The sequence below is a fragment of the Kogia breviceps genome, chromosome 4 (genome assembly GCF_026419965.1).
Source record: "Kogia breviceps isolate mKogBre1 chromosome 4, mKogBre1 haplotype 1, whole genome shotgun sequence".
In the NCBI taxonomy this organism is placed as follows: Eukaryota; Metazoa; Chordata; class Mammalia; order Artiodactyla; family Physeteridae; genus Kogia; species Kogia breviceps.
In genome coordinates this window covers 35406951-35428346 of record NC_081313.1, presented here as the reverse complement: position 1 = coordinate 35428346, position 21396 = coordinate 35406951, and the positions used below count along the sequence as shown (strand labels likewise).

General features: G+C 43.6%; 1 protein-coding gene across 4 annotated transcripts in view; it reads right to left on the bottom strand.

Annotated features, from left to right (window-relative positions):
• Nucleotides 1-21383, bottom strand: part of NIM1K (NIM1 serine/threonine protein kinase) — a 68379-nt gene extending 46996 nt beyond the window's left edge. The window contains exons 1-2 of one of the 4 annotated variants that reach the window (XM_067030948.1): nucleotides 21365-21383; nucleotides 20945-21054 (exon numbers count right to left, since the gene is read on the bottom strand). The gene's annotated coding sequence lies outside the window, so the exon portion shown is untranslated. Of the gene's footprint in view, nucleotides 1-19598; nucleotides 19759-20944; nucleotides 21110-21364 lie in introns of those variants that run through there. The other 3 variants (XM_067030947.1, XM_067030949.1, XM_059060906.2) reach the window with 3 other exon arrangements.
• Nucleotides 21384-21396: the final 13 nt, after the last annotated feature.

The window sequence follows — 21396 nt, the reverse complement described above, 5'->3', positions numbered from 1 at the left end:
AAATATTTCCCCAAGGAAGGTGAGTGAAAGTAGATAACAAGGATCTCATCTCATGGGGCAGCCCACGAACAGAGCATGAGCTCTAGAGACCAGGTATTATTATTATTCGAATGTGTAAAACTGCAAAAAGATCACAGACTGAACACGTGAAGATTCTGAATTATGCATCTGGAAGATTTCTGCTGTGATTCTCAGCCCACACTCCCCCTCCTCCCTGCCCTGTACTACTTTCGTTTGAATTTTATGAATTATTTATCATTGTAAAGATAAGGGGTATGCACGGATCTATGAAATGGGCACATCTCTGAGAGCTTCGTGATAACAGTCACTTCATTTAAGTGGCGATCTATGCACACATAAGGAAAGATACCTACAAAGTGCAGGAAGAAGTTCTGGATGCGTAGTACCCGACTGTTGCCAAGGAGGAGGGAAATGAAATAGGGGAGGAGGTGGAGAATTCAAGAAGCTCTTTCACATTTCACCCTGTATACTTCAGTGTGCGCTTTTGTTGTTGTTGCTATTTGGACTATTTATGATTATGACAGCGATTTCCTTGGCTTAAGGACTAAAAATATACGTTTACCTCCACCGATTTCTGGGGAAGGTGGCCTCTCTCTGGTGACTGTGTATGTAAAAGTAACTCATCTCTGATACAATAAACTGGCCTACCCACCTGGCATGGTCTAGTCCAGCATTCCAAAGCTGAGATTTTCCACAGTTGTGAGCTCAGAAGTAGGGTGACTTGGAAAGAAATGAAATCTGGCACTCAGTGTCAAGTGGTTGAGATGGTCACATAATTACCAACTGACTGTAGAATACACCCCCAGGCAGAAGGGGGTGCTCCAATATTGGAGATGAAAACAATACAATACAATACATGGCACTATGGTGCCTGTAGCTGACACCAGGCCTGGAGGAACACGAAGAGGGAGTTAAAGCCCTCATGGAGAATATTCGCTGGTGTGCACTCTGCAGTTGTTTTTGTTTCTCTCAAAGTTAGGGCTTTGGGAATCGCGCAGAAAACAGTGTAATGAACTCTAGTCCCAGGATCATGGGGGGAATTCTCTTCCCAGTTGAGTTATGGATATTTCAGAATATTCAGAAACAATCCCAGAGATATATTTAGCTGCTGCCTGGGGCCTTTTGTTCCCAGACAGATTTGGGGGCTGGCAGTGGGTGATGACATGATGCATGTCATCGGGATAAAGCTGTGTCGCCACAGGCTGCATCTTCTCCTTTTGTCACTGAGCCACAGTTCCAGAGTAAGTAAGGGGACCGGGTTACCTTTGCACAGAGGAGCCACCTACAAGGGGAGGATGAGAGATGGGTGAAAGGAATGGGGAGCCCTGCTGAGCCCTCCTATCTGAGCCAAGGTTGTGTCAGGAGTCTCATGAAGGAGCTGTGCTGAAACGGTGGTTATGTCAGAGGCTGAATCTGGTCCTGAGGATTTTAAAGTCGGTGAGGGATTTATTGGGGGCCCTCGGATGAGGGCATTTTAAAATACCCGTTGGAGCCTGGACTAAGTGCAAAGGATGGAGGCACTCTGCAGAGGTAACAGACGCTGGAAGGGTGCCTGACTGGGAGGGGCCACGGCCAAATGTCAGCAATGATGTGCAGTAGAAATCCAAAGGCAGGGCATGGCCCTGCCACCCAAGTCAGAGGTCTCGGCGCCGTCCCTGGCTTCTCTCTTCCCCTCACCCATCACTCAGTCCTGTTGATTCTCCCACTTCAAACCACCCCAGTCTTTTTACCCATCATCCTGACCACAAGCCTGTACTGGGCAAGCTGGATCCCACAAGACGTAGCGATGCACATGCTTTAGGGCACCAGCAGACCAGGGCACCAAAGAGAAGAGGCAATAGAAGTTTTAAAATATCTTGATATTTGACATAATTTTTTTCAATGCACCTAAACAATCATCATAAGAAAAATCAGAACCTGGGTTCTATTATTCTTATTTTACGGTTAGCTTTGCTTAAATTTTGAATTGCATGTGGGGGATGATGAAGGTGATGGTCTCTAAAGGTCTCAATCCCACCCGGTACCTAGTTGGCTGAAACAGCCTTCTAGCAGGCTTTTCTACTTCCTGTCTTGCCCAGTTCAACTTTATTCTCCAGGAGACCACCTGCAGGATCTTTCTAAAATGTAGATATTGGGCTTCCCTGGTGGCGCAATGGTTGAGAATCCGCCTGCCGATGCAGGAGACACGGGTTCGTGCCCTGGTCCGGGAAGATCCCACATGCCGCGGAGCAACTAAGCCCGTGAGCCATGGCCGCTAGGCCTGCGTGTCTGGAGCCTGTGCTCCGCAACGGGAGAGGCCACAACAGTGAGAGGCCCGCATACCGCAAAAAAAAAAAAAATAAAAAAAAATAAAATGTAGATATTACTTTCCCACTTAAAATCCTTCATTAAAATGACTGCAGGAGGCCACTCTCACCTTCTGAGATGGCCCACACTCTGTCTGTGGAGTGCCTTTCTCTCTAAATAAATCCACTTCTCACCTATCACTTTGTGTCTCGCTGAATTCTTTCTGCGATGAGACACTAAGAACCTGAGCTTCCTTAAGTCCTGAGACCAGGAATGGGAGCAGTTGGAGGGCAATTCCAAGCTGCAGCACGTGGGCAGCACCCTGTGCCTGGGCAGCCCGGACGGGGGCCCAGAACGGCGGCCTGAGCGTGCAGGTGTGCCGCCCGGCGCTGTCCCAGCAGTGGAAGTTCTCGCTCGACCCGCAGCAGCAGCTGGGAAGCCGCCCGAGTGCTCCCCGCGCCGTCGGGCCCCACGACGAGCACGTTATTGATTCCGTTCCTCAAACTTCCCAGGAAACTATACACCTCAGTACTCCATCACGGTCTGAAGGTCGGAGGATCTCAGCTCCGGGCGGGCGGCCCCCGAGCGGCGAGGACAGGGAACTTCTCCCTCCCTTCCTCCCCCCGCCCCCACGCCGCCCCTGCCAGCCCAGCGCCACGGGCGGATGGATGGTAGGAGCCCCACGCCTGCAGGCGGCAGGACCGGGAGGGAAGGGGCAGCTGCCGCAGCACAGCGAGGGAAGCTCTCCAACCTCCACTTGGATCCACTGACATCACGTACGGTTTCCACGCAGGTCCCGGTCTCGGCATTTTCCCTGCCCCGCCCTCCCGACTGTCTTCCTAGCGCAGACCCCCTTCCACGTGGCGCACCTGCTCTCTCTGGATACGAACTTTTCTATGGTGGGACACTGAACACAGATAGTTATAAGAAAGGATGTACGGTCAGTTCCTACGGTTTCTGTAGGTCATCCTCATCTTGTAAATTCTCCACAAAGCAGATCACAGCTGTGAGGAGGAGGGGCTGAGCCCTTCAGGGCCAGAGGGAGGAAGTGGCCTCCTAGTGGATCCTCCCCGGAGCCTTATAGCGCGGTAGGTGCTGCTGTGGCCGCCACCCTGGGGGGCTAGCGCTGCCCTGAGGTCCAGACCCCGGCATCTCGGTTTGGCTTCAGCTGGGAGTCACGTCATGCTTTACGCTGGAATCCACTTTTCTTGCCTTTGGTGTCTGTAAACCCTGGATGGGTTACTTATCTTGACAAATTGTTACTTCGGGTCTTTGTAAGTTAAATTTCTTTTCTCTAAGGATAAAATGAATAAAAAAGAATCTCCCGGCAAAAAAAAAAAAAAAAAAAAAAAGACTACAGGATAAAATTCAGTTTCCATTGCATGGTCTAGAAAGCTCTTCAAGATCTGGCTCTTGATTTTATTTCTAGCTTCATTTCTCATCTCCCCCGCTCCCTCTCATTTGCGCCCTCCATATACCCTGATGGGGTTCAGGACATGCTACCCCAAAATATGACCCCATAGTATTTTAAGCAGAAGAGTCACTCTGACTTTCTTCTCCCCTGGCCCTTCTTCCCCGAAACATGTTATACAACCCTCAGGTGAGATGGGCTCTCCCTATACCTGGAGGAAAGGAGCAGCCTTATCTCTGAAGACAAAGGGTCATAGAGAAGAATCCTAACAAAGAGGCTTTGCTAAGTTTCTACCAGTTGACTACACTCAACTTGTACTCCTTAGCCTATCATATTCCTCCATGACTGTCCATTCTTCATCAAACCCAGTGTAAAACACTCGGGCCTGTGTCTTTGGGTCTTCATTTCTTTATGAAGGCTCCCATGTCACATAAGATGTATATTAAATAAATTTGTATCCTTTTGTTAATCTGTTCTTGTCAGTTTAATTTCCAGACCCAGCCAAACTTTTCATTCCTTATAACCCTATATTTGAGACATATCAAAACACCTGAGGTCTCATAAACATCCCAGGCTGCTTCATGCTTCTCTGCCTTCGTACATGACATGCCCTCTACATGGACTGTTTCCATGACCCATTCACCATCAAACCTCCAAAACTCTATCCGTCCGTGAAGTTTTCCTTGACTCTCTTACACCCACGGGGCTCTCAGAGTATTTCATGCATCCCTCTGAGTATAACTGCCTCTCTGTGGTGTCACTGTTTGTGGGCACATCTCTGTCTACCCATTTAGACAATGAAGTAACTGAGAGCAGAGATGTTCTATTCCTCTTCTATCTCTGAACAGTGCCTGGCACATCATAGGTACTCAATGCATGTTTATGGAGTAGATGAATTAATCAATGAATTAAAAACAGGTTTATTTTGTTGGTAAGCAGAAAAATTATTTTAAATTCTTGTTTTACAAGAGATTAATTTCATTCCTTTTCTTTTTTTAAAACATCTTTATTGGAGTATAATTGCTTTACAATGGTGTGTTAGTTTCTGCTTTACAACAAAGTGAATCCGTTATACATATACATATGTTCCCATATCTCTTCCCTCTTGCGTCTCCCTCCCTCCCACCCTCCCTATCCCACCCCTCTAGGTGGTCACAAAGCACCGAGCTGATCTCCCTGTGCTATGTCGTTGTTTCTCACCAGCTATCTATTTTACATTTGGTAGTGTATATATGTCCATACCACTCTCTCACTTCATCACAGCTTACCCTTCCCCCACCCCATATCCTCAAGTCCATTCCTTTTCTTAATTTCAGTCACCTAATGGTTGAAATTCTACGTATTCAAATTAAGACTACATTCCATTCTCGTTCCTTTCCTTCCCTTCCTTTCCCTTCCCTTCTGTTTTCCTTCTGATACCCCTCGCAAGTATTTAGCTCCTCCTCTGGTTTTCCCCCATGAACTCCAACATTTTCTTTCAACATCTTCAAATCCTGTCTGGTGTTTGAGTTACTTGGGTACATATTTGTCCTCCTGACTGGAATGTGGGTTTCTATGGGGCAGCTCCTCAATCTTATTAATTTCAGGATTCTGGGCACCCAGTACCCAGGAGGAATACATAAATGCTGGCTGAATTGACTTGAATCGTACAGATACTTTAAAAGGTAGTGTAGATCTTGGAAGATACAGATATTTCTCTCACAGACATCCTTCTCTGGCTGAAAAAACAAAAAAACCCACCACAGACAACTGTTGTATGATGAAGAAGAAAAGGCAAAAATCTAAAAAAGACAACCAAACTAAAACCAAAACTCTATCAAGTACTGTCTCCTAAAACAAGGGCAGGTTTGTTACAAGTTCCCCTCACCCGAGCACCTCTGGCTGGAAAATTTCTGAAACCTTGTGAGTTTGAGGAGATGCCCTACTGCTTTTGTACAGCACTCTAATGTTCCCAGTGAAGCACACCTCCAATGTGGGCAGACATTCCTAAGAAGGTTATTTGAGTTGGAAGCATCCAATGCTTACAGACCAACGCTTGCTCCGGCCCACAGACAATAAAAACAACCCGATTATGGTTTCCCTTTGGAAGGTTACTGAGGTTAAAATGATCACAGTACAAGTAAAGAAGGCTCCGTTTCCCTCTGTTTTTATTTTAAGGGTGTGACACATTAGTAGCCTCCAGCAGATTTTGCTGTGTTTTAAAGCATGAGAAATAATCCCTGCTCTATTTTCAAGACCTTCTCTGCACTCCTCAGTTCCTCCAAATGGTTCTGCAAATATACACACCCATGCACTTGCCTTTGCCCTTCTCCCTAATCCTTGCCTTCTTTGTGTTTACACTTCCCCATGGGAGCCAAAACCAACACTAATTAGTGGTGAATTAAATCCTACCACTAGGACACTAGAGGATCAGTGTTTACCCAGGATTCCAAGGCATCCCTCGTCCCTTGTCCCAAGCTCAAAGACTCACAGTTAAATATGCAGCCCTGAAAGGAATTATGAGATCTGAATCTATTATGCAATTTATTCCTAAAGTTTTACCATCCCTATCGTAAAATATCCTTTCATGCCCAGGTAGCCTGACATACACAACTTGCCCTGACTGGAGCACACTTGCTCCTTGTCTCTCTCAGCCTTCAAGACCCTGCTGAAGTATCACCTTCTTGGTGTCAGACCAGACAGAGTTAGCCGTTCCACACTAATCACTCCCACTGAAATTCAATTCTTGATATTCTCAGAACCTGTCCTGATATTCTTTCTTGCTATCTCATAACCTATCAGCTCATATTCTAATTATGTTTGGCCTTTCTAGACTGACCTCAGCTGCTTGTTTACCTTGTATCCTTAATATCCCCCAGCATCTAGTCCTAGGATATGGTAGGCACCAAAAACATATTTGTTTTAAAATAAAGAATTAAAACAATATACGAAAGGTGAAGTAACATAAACCTATAAACTACAAACTAACATCGCCTTTGGAAGGACGACTGCAAGCAGTCATGCTTTTAGTTGGTGTTAGCATAGTTTTACTAGCATTTTATTCAATATGACAGAGAAGGTACACTAAAAGCTACTTTACAACTTACAACAGACACTGCAGAAATACAAAGCATCATAAGCGACTACTACAAGCAACTCTATGCCAATAAAGTGGATAACCTGGGAGAAATGGACAAATTTTTAGAAGGGTATAACCTTCCAAGACTGAACCAGGAAGAAATAGAAAATATGAACAGACCAATCACAAGTAATAAAATTGAAACTGTGATTAAAATCTTCCAACATACAAAAGTCCGGGACCAGACGGCTTCACAGGTGAATTCTATCAAACATTTAGAGAAGAGCTAACACCCATCCTTCTCAAAGTCTTCCAAAAAATTGCATAGGAAGGAACACTCCCAAACTCATTCTATGAGGCCACCATCACCCTGATACCAAAACCAGACAAAGATACTACAAAAAAAGAAAATTACAGACCAATATCACTGATGACTATAGATGCAAAAATCCTCAACAAAATACTAGCAAACAGAATTCAACAGCACGTTAAAAGGATCATACACCATGATCAAGTGGTATTTATCCCAGGGATGCAAGGATTCTTTAATATACACAAATCAATCAATGTGATACACCATATTAACAAATTGAAGAATAAAAACCATATGACCATCTCAATAGGTGCAGAAAAGGCTTTTGAAAAAATTCAAAACCCATTTATGATAAAAACTCTCCAGAGAGTAGGCATAGAGGGAAACTACCACAATATAATAAAGGCCATATACGACAAACCCACAGTAAACATCATTCTCAATGGTGAAAAACTGAAACCATTTCCTCTAAGATCAGGAAAAGACAAGGATGTCCACTCTCACCACTCTTATTCAACATAGTTTTGGAAGACCTAGCCACAGCAATCAGAGAAGAAAAAGAAATACAAATTGGAAAAGAAGAAGTAAAGCTGTAACTGTTTGCAGATGACATGATACTATACATAGAAAAATCCTAAAGATGCCACCAGAAAACTACTAGAGCTAATCAATGAATTTGGTAAAGTTGCAGGATACAAAATTAATGCACAGAAATCTCTTGCATTCCTATACACTAACGATGAAAGATCAGAAAGAGAAATTAAGGAAACACTCCCATTTACCATTGCAACAAAAAGAATAAAATACCTAGGAATAAACCTACCTAAGGAGGTAAAAGACCTGTACTCAGAAAACTATAAGACACTGGTGAAAGAAATCAAAGATGACACAAACAGATGGAGAGATATACCATGTTCGTGGATTGGAAGAATCAATATTGTGAAAATGACTATACTACCCAAAGCAATCTACTGATTCAATGCAATCCCTATCAAATTACCAATGGCATTTTTTACAGAACTAGAACAAAAATTCTTAAAATCTGTATGGAGACACAAAAGACCCCGAATAGCCAAAGCAATCTTGAGGGAAATAAACAGAGCTGGACAAATCAGACTCCCTGATTTCAGGCTATACTACAAAGCTACAGTAATCAAGACAGTATGGTACTGGCACAAAAACAGAAATATAGATCAGTGGAACAGGATAGAAATCCCAGAGGTAAACCCATGCACCTATGATCAACTAATCTATGACAAAGGAGGCAAGGATATATAATGGAGAAAAGACAGTCTCTTCAATAAGTGGTGCTGGGAAAACTGGACAGCTACATGTAATAGAATGAAATTAGAACATTCTCTAACACCATATACAAAAATAAACTCAAAATGGAATAAAGACCCAAATGTAAGACCGGACACTCTAAAACTCTTAGAGGAAAATATAGGGAGAACACTCTTTGACATAAATCACAGCGAGATCTTTTTTGACCCACCTCTTAAAGTAATGGAAATAAAAACAAAAATAAACAAATAGGACCTAATGAAACTTAAAAGCTTTTGCACAACAAAGGAAACTATAAACAAGATGAAAAGACAACCCTCAGAATGGGAGAAAATATTTGCAAACGAATCAACAGACAAAGGATTAATCTCCAAAATATATAAACAGCTCATGCAGCTCAATATTTAAAAAGCAAACAATCCAACCAAAAATGGGCAGAAGACCTAAATAGACGTTTCTCCTAAGAAGACATACAGATGGCCAAGAGGCACATGAAAAGCTGCTCAACATCACTAATTATTAGAGAAATGCAAATCAAAACTACAGGGAGGTATCACCTCACACCAGTTAGAATGGGTATCATCAGAAAATCTACAAACAATAAATGCTGGAGAGGGTGTGGAGAAAAGGGAACCCTCCTGCACTGTTGATGGGAATGTAAATTGATACAGCCATTATGAGAACAGTATGGAGGTTCCTTAAAAAACTAAAAATAGAATTACCATATGACCCAGCAATCCCACTACTGGGCATATACCCAGAGAAAACTGTAATTCAAAAAGACACATGCGGACTTCCCTGGTGGTGCAGTGGTTAAAAATCCACCTGCCAGTGCAGGGGACATGGGTTCGAGCTGTGGTCTGGGAAGATCCCAAATGCCACGGAGCAACTAAGCCCATGTGCCACAACTACTGAGCCTATACTTTAAGCCCATAAGCCACAACTATTGAGCCCACGTGCCACAACTACTGAAGCCCTCCTGCCTAGAGCCCGTGATCTGCAACAAGAGAAGCCACCACAATGAGAAGCCCACACACTGCAACGAAGAGTAGCCCCCTGCACACTGCAACTAGAGAAAGCCCATGCACAGCAATGAAGACCTAACACAGCCCCCCCCAAAAAAAAAGACACATGCACCCCAATGTTCATTGCAGCACCATTTACAATAGCCAGGTCATGGAAGCAACCTAAATGCCCATCGACAGAGAAATGGATAAAGAAGATGTATTACATATCTACAATGGAATATAAGCCATAAAATGGAACAAAATCGGGTCATTTGTAGAGATGTGGATGGACCTAGAGACTGTCATACAGAGTGAAGTAAGTCAGAAATATCGTATATTAACACATATATGTGGAATCTAGATAAATGGTACAGATGAAGTTGTTTGCAAGGCAGAAATAGAGACACAGATATAGAGAACAAACGTATGGACACTAAGGGGGATGTGGGAGGAGGGGTGGTGGTGGTGGGATAAACTGGGAGATTGGGATTGACATATATACACTTATATGTATAAAATAGGTAACTAATAAGAACTGCTGTATAAAAAATAAATAATAAAATGAAATTTAAAAACCAAAAAACTGTACACTCATTATTACTAAAAATGTTAGCAAACTAGGTATAGAGGGGAACCTGCTCAACCAAGTTAAGTCTATCTGCCAAAAACCTACAGCAGATATCTTTTTAAATGGTGAAATAGTAGAAGCATTCTCTACAAAATCAGGAAGAAGACAAGGCTGCCTGCTAACACTGCTTCTATTAAATATTTATTGGAGCCTCTGGCCAATGAAAGAAGACAAGAACTAAACAGTGAAAAGAAACAAAACTGTTCTGATTTGCTGACAAAGAATTTTAAACATTGAAAATCCTAGAGACTTTACTCACAAACGATTAAAACTAATTAGTAAGTTTAACAATGTTGCTGAAGACAAAATTCATGCAAATTCAATAACATTTGTATTCACCAATAATAATCTGGCAATAATACGAAAATACAACAATAATAAAACATATTCCATTCATATGAGTGGCAATAAAAATTCATGAGATACCTAAGAATAAATCCAACAAAGGAGATGAGAGAGACATAAATCATGAAAATTATGAAAGCTTATTGGAGAACATAAAAGAAGAACTAATACATGGAAAAAAATACCATGTTTAATAAGAGAATACTCAATATCATAAAGATGTAAACTCTTCCCCAAATGAATATACAAACTTAGTGAATTTCTATTGAAATCTCAATTGTTTTTTGTTTTTGTGTATGAGTATGCTTAAAATGGCACATTTAGTCTTGTATTCCATAACACATGGAACAGGCTTGTTCCAATTTCATTCTTTAGATTGGTACACCTGCTCTCAACTCCAAATTTCAGGATGGCAAACATCTTCATGCCTTCTGAAAGACGTATGAGTAAAACTGTTAACATGAGTCATTTAGAACAGCCACAGAAGTGTAGGGTTTTAAGCAACTTTCCAAAAAGCCAATGAGTTGTCCTGGGCATAAAACGGGGGAGGCACCTTTTTCAACATTTCCGTCAGTTAGCTCAATCAGGAAGTGCTCAGCAGATGATTCTATCTTCTGACAAGTGAAAAGTTGAGGAAATGAAAATCTTACCTAAGGAAGATTTCATAAAAATAAATGTGTTTTTAAGAATGGGGAAGAGAGGTTAGCAGAGGAGGTAGAGGTGAGCACTTCCAAGGAAGAAAAATTCCAAAATAATTATAAACCACATTAAGGGTGGTCAGAGGTGGGAGCCTGGAATGGGTCAGGAATAGGAGCTCTCGGTACCTTTAAGACATTAGTCCAGCATCACCATTTCAATAGGCAACTGAAATGTCAAAATCTATAACATGGTTACTCCTTAATGTGGCAGTGTGACATTGGAATACTAATATATTCAGCTATTTGATAACATGATTTCCCAAGGGAAAATCTAAACAAAAACTAGTTGGGATGATTGAACATGCAAATTTTCTAGATTCTAAGTCTTTGGTTTCAAAAATAAAAGTGATAGGAAAATCATGTTGCAAAACATAAGAGATGTCCTTTAGAAAGGAGGTCATAGTGAAACCGTGCAACTCAGATTAGGACTTGAACCCATGGTCATTTTTTTTTTTTTCTTTTTTGGGTGCGTTGGGTCTTTGCTGCCGTGCGCGGGCTTTCTCTAGTTGTGGCGAGCAGGGTCTACTCTTTGTTGCGGTGCACAGGCTTCTCACTACCGTGGCTTCTCTTGTTGCAGAGCACGGGCTCTAGGAGTGCGGGCTTCAGTAGTTGTGGCTCACAGGCTCTAGAGCACGGGCTCAGTAGTTGTGGCACACGGCTTAGTTGCTCCATGGCATGCGGGATCTTCCTGAACCAGAGATCGAACCCGTGTCCCCTGCATTGGCAGGCGGATTCTTAACCACTGTGCCACCAGGGAAGTCCCTGAACCTATGGTCTTTTAACGGAGATTACACACCTGGTCTCAGGATTTAATGAAGCTCAGGTTCTTGATGTTGCAGAAAGAATTCAGTGAGAGACAAAGTGATAGGTAAGAAGTGGATTTATTTAGAGAGAAACATACTCCACAGATGGAGTGTGGGCCATCTCAGAAGGCGAGAGGTGCCAAAATCTGGGGTGGTTAGTTGTTATGGGCTAGGTAATTTCATAGGCTGATAAGTGGAAGGATTATTCCAAATATTTCAGGGAAGTGGCGGGGATTTCCAGGAATTGGGCCACCACCCACTTTTTTGCCTTTTATGGTTAGTCTCAGAACTGTCATGGCACTGGTAGGTGTGTCATTTAGATGCTAATATATTACAATAAGTGTATAATGAGGCTAAAGAGCCACTGGAAGTCAAATCTTCCATCTTGGACCTAGTTGGTTCTAACCAGTTTTGTCATGTCTTATGGCTATGTCATTATTTTAAAGGTTGTGCCCTGTCCCCTTCCCTCCTGTTTCAGTAGGAAACATGGGAGTGGGAGGAGTGGAGCTGAAGATCAACACAGCCATAGACTGTGTCAAAACGGTTAGACCTACGAGGAGCTGTTAGACCACCACATGTAATCTTGGCTTGTTATTTATTTTATGGTTGTGGTCTATCTCCCTTATTAATAGCTACTGTTTAATGAGAGGCTACAATAAATAGCAAGTGCTCAGTAAGTAGGGTGAACACAGAATTTGTCACTCAAACCAAGACACTTTTGAGAGTAGAAGGGGGTGTTATTAATAATCACACTGGGACAATAGATGTAATCCAGAGCCTTCCCTGATGAACTGGGACACATGGTCACCCTATCAATCAGTGATGGTGTGGCAGTCACCATAGGCTGGCTCACTCAACATCTTTATTAACTCTCCCTTCCTTGCCTTCTTCTGCTGTAGGGGCTGGAAAGCCCTGTTTCTCTTCCTCCCTCAGAGCTAGGGCTGTGGGATACTCCTCCAATAACAAGATGAAATATCCAGTTCAGCAGACTATTTTTTTTTTTTTTTTTTTTTTGTGGTACGCGGGCCTCTCACTGTTGTGGCCTCTCCCGTTGCGGAGCACAGGGTCCGGACGCACAGGCCCAGCGGCCATGGCTCACGGGCCCAGCCGCTCCGCGGCACGTGGGATCCTCCCGGACCGGGGCACGAACCCGTGTCCCCTGCATCGGCAGGCGGACTCTCAACCACTGCGCCACCAGGGAAGCCCTCAGCAGACTATTTTTAAGTGCCTGCCTACTTTAAGCCAGTGGGTACGAGGTCCTCCCCAGGAGCCACATAGGTACGATTAAATCATCAGCTAGTGGGGCAAGGTAGACACCTAAACAGACAATTTAAATATAACGTTCAAAGCACTGGGCCAGACATATGTACAGGTAGGGTGGGCACCCAGAGAACACGTGGGGTATGGTCAATGTTCAGGGAGAACTTCCTGAATGAGATGAAACCTGAAAGAATTTGCCCCTGTGATTAAGCAAGTGCTAAGATAAGGAAATGTAGGTCAGGGAAACAGAAAGTGAAATGTGAAAAAAAAAAAAAAAAAAAAGGAAAAAAAGAAAGTGAAATGTGGGTTGTTATTTTTTTTAATGGCCATTGAATGTGAGGCAATGTAAAGGGTAGGAAAATCTGTACCTCATTGTCTGCTACAAGAACTAGTGCTGTTGATTATGTCCAAAGGGTATTTGTCTAAACTAGAAGTTCAGAAAAGTTTAAAAGGCTTTTTAAAAAACCTTCATAATTATATATGATCAGAGTGTATTTTATTAGCCAAGAATGGGAGTAATAGTATTTGCATCTTAGTCTCTGTTCTGATGGGCAACTTTCACCAATTAATCTAGCATTGAACAAAAAAGGTTTAAGTCACCAAATTTCAACTATCACTGAACATTCCATCAATGAGACAAACAGCTTTAAACCCAGAGTCTACTAACTTAGCACTGCTATATACTAACCTTTAAAAAAACGGTGCATCCTGTTGCCCAGAGCTATGAACTATGTCACCTGTTTTACTGTTGTAAATCTTTTTTACTTCTCTCGGCAGACAGTAGTCACCAAACCACACAGACTAGTTCTCACATGGATGTGATGTACTATACAGAGAGGGTGACTCTTAAGGAAGCCTGAGTTTAGGCAAGACAGAAGCGTTCCTCCTCACCTTCTGCATCACCTTCTATATACCTCCATCCAAAATCCACCACCCAGACCACAAGCCTCTGAAGAACTTCTCTGCTTCCCGAGAAGACAGTAATTCTCTAGCACGTGCAACATGACAGAACACAAACCCACTAACATAAATTTGTCTCAGTGTTACATGGAGTGCTCTCAAGAGGCATGAATCTTCACTGGGGCTGCTCCAGGCTTAATTCCAGAACTCTGGAAACATTGCTAAGTCAACTGCTTCTGGCTACATAGGTCCTGTGTGAGTGAAGCAGGCTGGTGACTGTCATGCACTGGGGAAGGGCAAAATCATGTCGGATCTCCCAGGAGATCAAAGCAGCCTCAGCTTTCAGGATGTGTCTGCACACAAAAGCCTTTTCACTGGCTTCCCAGCCTCACTTAATTGCTGAGGTTCCAAGGAAAAAAATCAAAATATCAGATCCACATTCCATGTGATCTCTGCCATGTGGGCGGAGAGACCCACACCTCCCCACATGCTTAATGGTGTCACTGAGGCCCACCCCACCACTTTCATTCTGGTTCTCACCCAGCCCTCCCTCTCCTTCTCCATCATCTTTTCATGTGAGTATCCCCTCATGTTTCAGATGCCATCTCCAGATTCTTCAGATGCCAGAATGCTTTCATTGTCTAGAGAAAGATAAGGACTGTCTTAACTGTAACTGAGTCTTCTCGAAGTCATGACAGGAAGACCTCTTTACACCTGTTCCAAACCCAAAGGGTCCAGAAGGAAGAGTTGGCTTTCCAGTCAGTTAGTACTTATGAAGAACCTAATATGCAAGGCTCTGTGTTAGGGCCAATACAGGAAGCAAATATACCACACAGAAGAATATTGAACAGTCAAGCTTAAACTATAAAGTGGAAAAAGCAACATTAAAACTGTATGTACAATATGTCTTTTTTTTTTTTTTTTGCTTTATTTTTAACTACCAAGAAACAACCCTCGGAAATGTTAACCATGGTCATCTCTCTAGTTGGGATTATAGATGGTAGTAGAGACAGAATTAAAGATAATTATTTCAAAAAAAAAGATTATTTTTTTCATTTTAACATTTGTTTCTGTACTTCTGACAAGAATACTAGTGACATTGATATTTATTGTATGCCAGGCACCGTTCTAAGAGCTTTACATGAAACAACTCATTTAATTCTCGCAACTATCCTAGAAGGTAGGTACCATTAGTATAGACCCCCAAGATTGAGGTACAAAGAGGTAAAATAATGTGCCCAAGGTCACGTTGTAGGTGAGTCACAGAGCCAGGATTCAAACTCAGCAAGCTGTTGCAGAATTAGACTTAACCCCTACTTCTTGCTGCCTCTGGAATATGTACTATTTTAGAATATATACTTTATGTATAAATATAATATGTCATACAGTAAAGAACTATAATATTTCTTTATACTAAAGAAAAGAAGATTAAGAAATGAAAAGAAAAAGAAATAAGACAAGGTAGCCAAGCAGAGAGAGGAGACAAGGTGAAAGAATAATGGTTTAGAAAGGAGTCAGGAGAAATGACTCCACACTTAACATCTCAGGATTGGTTTCCTCCACTGTAAAATGTGAAGGTGAACAAGTCTATATTCTAGAGAGATATTTTACTCTGCAGGTTACCAACAGTTGACATGAAAGGTCATGAAACCTGCACCATCGTTTTAGGCTTGGCCTTCACATCATTGATTAGTCTGTAGCAAATTTGCTGTCTTTGTGCTTAGATTAACATCTTCAAAACAATATGTACTGTAACGCAAATGCCCAAAGAGTACCAAAACTATTAGTAGAGCTAAGGATATGATCCTATATGAATGAGAGTAGAGGTCAGTTTTTAAAAGACCAAAAGTGGTGAGAAAAGAGAAACTGGTCTGGCAGCATGCATGATTCCAAAGGGCAGCAACTAATTTATTCAAAGCTAAAAATCCTGAGTTGATACAATTAACAATAATCAATACATGACAAGGAAAAGAAAGCAATAAAATGGAATAATTTCCCAAGTATGCCTACATTATTAATTCCCCGTAACTGCAGGACATGAGTTTCCTGGCTCTACCAAGTGTATGAACATAATCCATAGAAAGTGAATCCATACTTACTGAAATTTCATAAAACAATGAGAGAATGCTACAAGGTTCCAAAGAGAAAAAACAGATTTCACGCCAAGAATCAAGCATCAGAATGGCAATGAACTTTCAGAAACATTGGAAGCTGGAAAACAATAAACCAGTCTTTGGAAATTTGCAGGAATGAATTGCCAGTCTAGAATCCTATACCTAGGCAACCCATCAATTAAGTGTGAGAGTGAAATAGACCTTTCCAGACATGCAAGGTCTTCCTGTACCCTTTCTTAAGAAGCTAGCAAAATGGATGCTCCTTAAAATGAAAGCATAAACCAAGAAAGAAGAAAACAAGAGAACAGGGGGAACAGGGAACCAGCACAGAAGGAAGGTAAAGAGAAATCTTGGAATGCCAGTGTGTGTCAGGGCCATCAGAAAACTGGTTCAGACTGGAGAACTGAGAGGTCCGTTTTGGAGGGCTGGAGTGGGTCCCAGAAAGAAGACGATTGGCCGATGCATTTCATTGTGTGGAAAATACCCAGGAGAGGCATTTTAAAGAGCCACTACAAGAAATGGTGATAGGGTCTAAAAAGTAAACAAATGAAAAACTATTTTCCTCAAAATAGTTGTAGAGGGCTTCCCTGGTGGCGCAGTGGTTGAGAGTCCGCCTGCCGATGCAGGGGACACGGGTTCGTGCCCCGGTCTGAGAAGATCCCACATGCCGCGGAGCGGCTGGGCCCGTGAGCCATGGCCGCTGAGCCTGCGCGTCCGGAGCCTGTGCTTCCGCAGCGGGAGAGGCCACAACAGTGAGAGGCCCGCGTACCGTAAAAAAAAAAAAAGTTGTAGAAAAAAAGAAATACAACCATAGTTCACGATTTGGCCCTGCAGTGAACAATAATCACACAGTCATAGCAATGCAAACACAATGTTGATTTAATTAACATTGCAATGTCACCTGTGAGAAGCACTATAGGGCAGGATCTTCCACAGAGAGGTGTGCAAGTCCTTGTCTCCGGCACTCTTCCTCCTCAGTGTCCTAGCACAAGACATTAGCCCCTGAATCTTCCTCCCCATTCCCCTGTATAAAATCCAAATTACTCAAACAGTGACTACTAATCCAAAAGAGCAATTTCTCCCTTTTCTATCCTTGACCAACTATTTCTGAAATTAGCAGAACTTTGGCTTCTCTGGCTAAAGTCCTAGGAAACATTTAGTCCTCCTTCCCTAAGCCTGATGCTCTAAGGAGCTCTCCCCTGCCTGGTATTTGCAAATAAAGGGTTATACTAATGGTGGTCTGGCTGATTTCTTCCACCAACTATGTTGCAAAAATGGAGGAAGGGGAAGTTGGATGGGTGGAGTAAGAGAGCTATATCTTCCCCTATAATAAGAGAAAGTACATAGATTCTGTCTAAAACTGGTAACTCAAGGACCAGCCACATAAGTGAATTATTTGGAAACGGGGAGGTATGTGATCAAACAGCTAAGAGCAGAGTCTCCCAAGGAGGGGAACTGTTGTTTTGTGAGAATCTTTTCACATGCTCTAATTCACAAAATTAGATGAATGCCTTACTTTGATAACAATTTAAGCAATTTTCAAAAGTGAAACTTGCAATTTAAAGTTTAAAAATTGCAATTACGTAATCAAGTGTGTCTACAAATTATCCCAACTAAATGATCCCAACAAGTGTAAATGTAGAAAGCTTTCTTAGTGGCTTAAGGATTGGGAAGAAGGAGGTCTAGCGAGCAGATGGGAAGGCTGCCTCAGCCCATACTACTGAGAGGAAGCAGTGACCCGGAGAGATTTTTGGTCCACCACTCAGGCCTCCCAGAGATCCTCTAAGTTGGAGGATTTTGCTAAATAGGATAGTGGGGGCTTTCTGGAAAAGCATCAGATTCCCTGTTCTCCATGGAAGATGAAGAGTAGAGTTCTTTTTAGCTTCCTGTTCTCCAACTTGTTTTTGTTTTTCTGTGCAACTCTCTTTACACTCAATTTTTTCTTTTTACTCCCTTTCCTTTAATCTGTGAGTTTTCTTCTCACTTAAGACTTTTTCCCTACTGTTTTATTTTTCTCATAATCTTAAATTCTTCCTGCCACTCTACCTTGTCTCTCTTCTCACCTAGATTTTCTCTAAGTCCTACCTGATACTCATGTTCATAGACATGCCAGGTGATTTTAGTTTTCATCTCTTAATTTTCCAAGTAGTTAGCTGAGATGACTTGAGTCTTTAGAACAGGACATGCCCATCCATAAAACTGGTTAATATTCCTCAGTATACTGTATGATAATGGTTGAGCTATCTTTGAAGTTCTTGAGAAAAACGTAAATTAAGAACAGTGATCTGATTAATTCAAATTGTAGACTATTGTCTTCATAAGAAATTTGAATATTTTCTTCTTTTCTTGAAATTTATAACTTCAATTCTAGAGAACTTTTTCTAGAATGACCATAGGAAGTGACAACCATAGAATGAGACTAATTTTATAAACAGTTTGTCCTTTCAACAACTGAAAGAAAATCAGCCAATGAATTAAGGCTCTTTAGTCCCTAGAGAAATACTGTAATGAGATTCAAAGAATGCAGTTGGATTTTACATTATATTTTAGTTTTTAAGTTTCTTAAAATGGAACTAGATACTTGGCTGAAAACATTAACCTACTAAGACAAATTCTTTTTTTTTTAACTGTAAGTCTGGGGGCTTTCAAATTTCCCAGTCATATGCTATCAATATGTAAATTTAATTTATAGGATTCAATGCTCAGGAATTGTGAATGTGTAAAAAATTATGGTCCTTTAAAGACATCAACACTTACTAATAAAAGTATTTGAATGGGACCATTGCTCCGCCCAAATTAAGCCTTTTTAACTGAAAACTTAAGGCCAAACCAAGAGCATAAAGGGCTCTATGGCCTATCTGTAGTTATTACTGGGAAATTGAGATTTCACACAAAACTGTCTTTATTTTAAATGCAGTTGTTATTAGAAAAAAGCACACACCTCAAACTAAATATCAATCCACATTTTTTTCCTAGCACAGAATGAGGCCTCTGAAGGTTTTTACAGGCTTACCACTTAACAGTGGTCAAGCCAAAAATAAACCTATGAGGACTTTACTAGGCAATTCAACAGCACACAAAACACCAGCCCATGGAGAACTGGACTTAGCTTTTTCCCTATTAGCCTCTTTCTGGGCCTCCCACTCACATTCCCCCCTCTTCTAATTAGAAAGCTAATTAGGATTCCAAATTTAACGCTTAATGGGGAGAGAGATCTGGTCACAGGCCAGGATTCCTGTAGCATCAAACACTCTCCTCAGCCTCCGTCCTTAGTGTAGAGAGCTGTGGGAAGGGAGCTGGGCCAGCGGGACTGATTGGCTGGAGGGCAGTGTTTACTCTCAGTTGTCTGAGAGGGAAGATCTGTTTCACAAATTGCACACTCTGAAAAGGTAAAATTAAACAACAACGACATGCCTTGGGCTTTTAGTACTTTAAAGAAACAAGTATCTTACAGGCTCGATTATTATTACCATGGTAACATGAGGCGACGTGAGGAGATCTCCTCAAGAACAGTTCCTGGATCCAGCCAGGCAGCCTCTCAACAGTGCCGGGCGACTTCTTCAGTTACCATGGCAACCAAAATTAGAAGTGCTTTTGCAACACTAACAGAAACCATCTTTTGAAGCTCTTCTGTGAATCAAATTGAATACTGATGATGCAAACTTGAGTGATACATATTTTTCAAACATTAAAAAAAATATCGCCATGAACAAATACTCGTTTTAGATTCCCCTTTGCAATCTTGACTTAACTTGGAATCGATTTTTCGGTCTGGTTTTGTTTGTTTCCCTTTTGGCTTCCCGCGGCCTAGAGTGCAAAGGCGATTTGTTTAACTTCCAAACTTGTCTGAAATTGCACGGGTGAGAGCTTAGAATGTGGTTCCTTCGCTCTCGGTTTGAAACGGGGTGAGGAATGGGGTGGGGGAGGGTGGGTCTAACAGAGAGCCCTCTTGTCTAATAAAGTCGGGAGGACGAAAACGGGGAGGGGGTGGGGAGACAGGCCGGGAGGGACGGCGGAGGAGGGAGAGAGAGAAGGGAAGGAAAAAAAGTGCAGAGGGCTGAACCTCCGCTACCCTTATTCGGGCTAGGAGCACCTTTATCTGTTGCCTGGACCTCTCCATTCGCTCCGATATTGTGTCAGGCACACAAAGCTGATCGGAGACGGCATTTTAAAGACCCTGTTGCGATCCTCTCTAGGTCGCATGGCCCAATCCTCGAGCTCCTAATATTCCTGAAGGGACCTCAGGGAAGAGGAGACAGGTTCTTCCTTACTTGTACAGTCTTTCAAAAGGAGCGTTTTTCTTTAGAGCGCGTCGTGGCGTTGGGGGTGGTGGAGGCTTCCTTCCTCTGGGCCACAGCCGTTCACTGTCAGTTCCCTCCACTGCCCACTGCCAGCCGGGGTCACCCAGGTCCCCGGCCCTCGATACAAACTCTCGAGCTCTGGGCTTGCGCCCGGGAGCGCTGGTGGCGCGCAGCTGGTGTGCGCGGGGCGAGGCTCAGGGCGCGCCCCCAGACACGGGTGCCCGCACCAAGCCGGGACTCCGGGACACAGGCGCACACGGCCCCGGGCACGGGCCCCACGCGCCGGCACACCCCGGTCTCCGACTCCAACGCGCTCTCCTCCCAGGCGCGCCCCTAAAAAGCACCTCGCCTTCTCCTAGCCCCAAGTCGCCCACCCCCGCCAGGAGTTGTGTCTTTCTTTCCCCTCGGGTCACAGGGAGGAGAGGCGTCCCTCCTCAGCACCCAGGTCGGCAGCCTGGCGGAGGAAGGGGCTGCCGGGTGGGGTGCTGGCTGCGAGCTCCGCGGCCCTCGCTTACCTTGGTGGCGAGCTCCTCTCGCGGGGTCGGCTGCGCGGCGCCTGGCCAGGCGCTCCCGGTGGTTGGCGCGGGCGCGGGCGGTGCGTGGGTGTCGGGGGGCCGCGGCCGCGCTGTAGGTTCCCGGAGCTGTCAGGGGTGGCCGACCTGACGGACGGCGGCCGCGTCAAACCCCGCCCACCGGCCCGGCCCGGGCTCCTCCGAGGGGACCCAGTCGCCCCGCAGCGTTTCCCGAAGGACCAATCCGGAGCGGGGGGCTGGCCCGGCGGAGCGGGGGAAGGGGAGGCCCGCGGAGTACCGGGACGCGGGCCTGGCCCTCGTAGGTCGGTTTCTATGGCAGCCAGGAGGGAGGGGCTGCAGGGAGAGGGGCGCGCGGCGCGGGGACACCCGTCGCAGACACTCGAGGAGGGGGTTTGGCCCTACCGCAGAGAGGACGCCTCCTAGAGCACGGATGC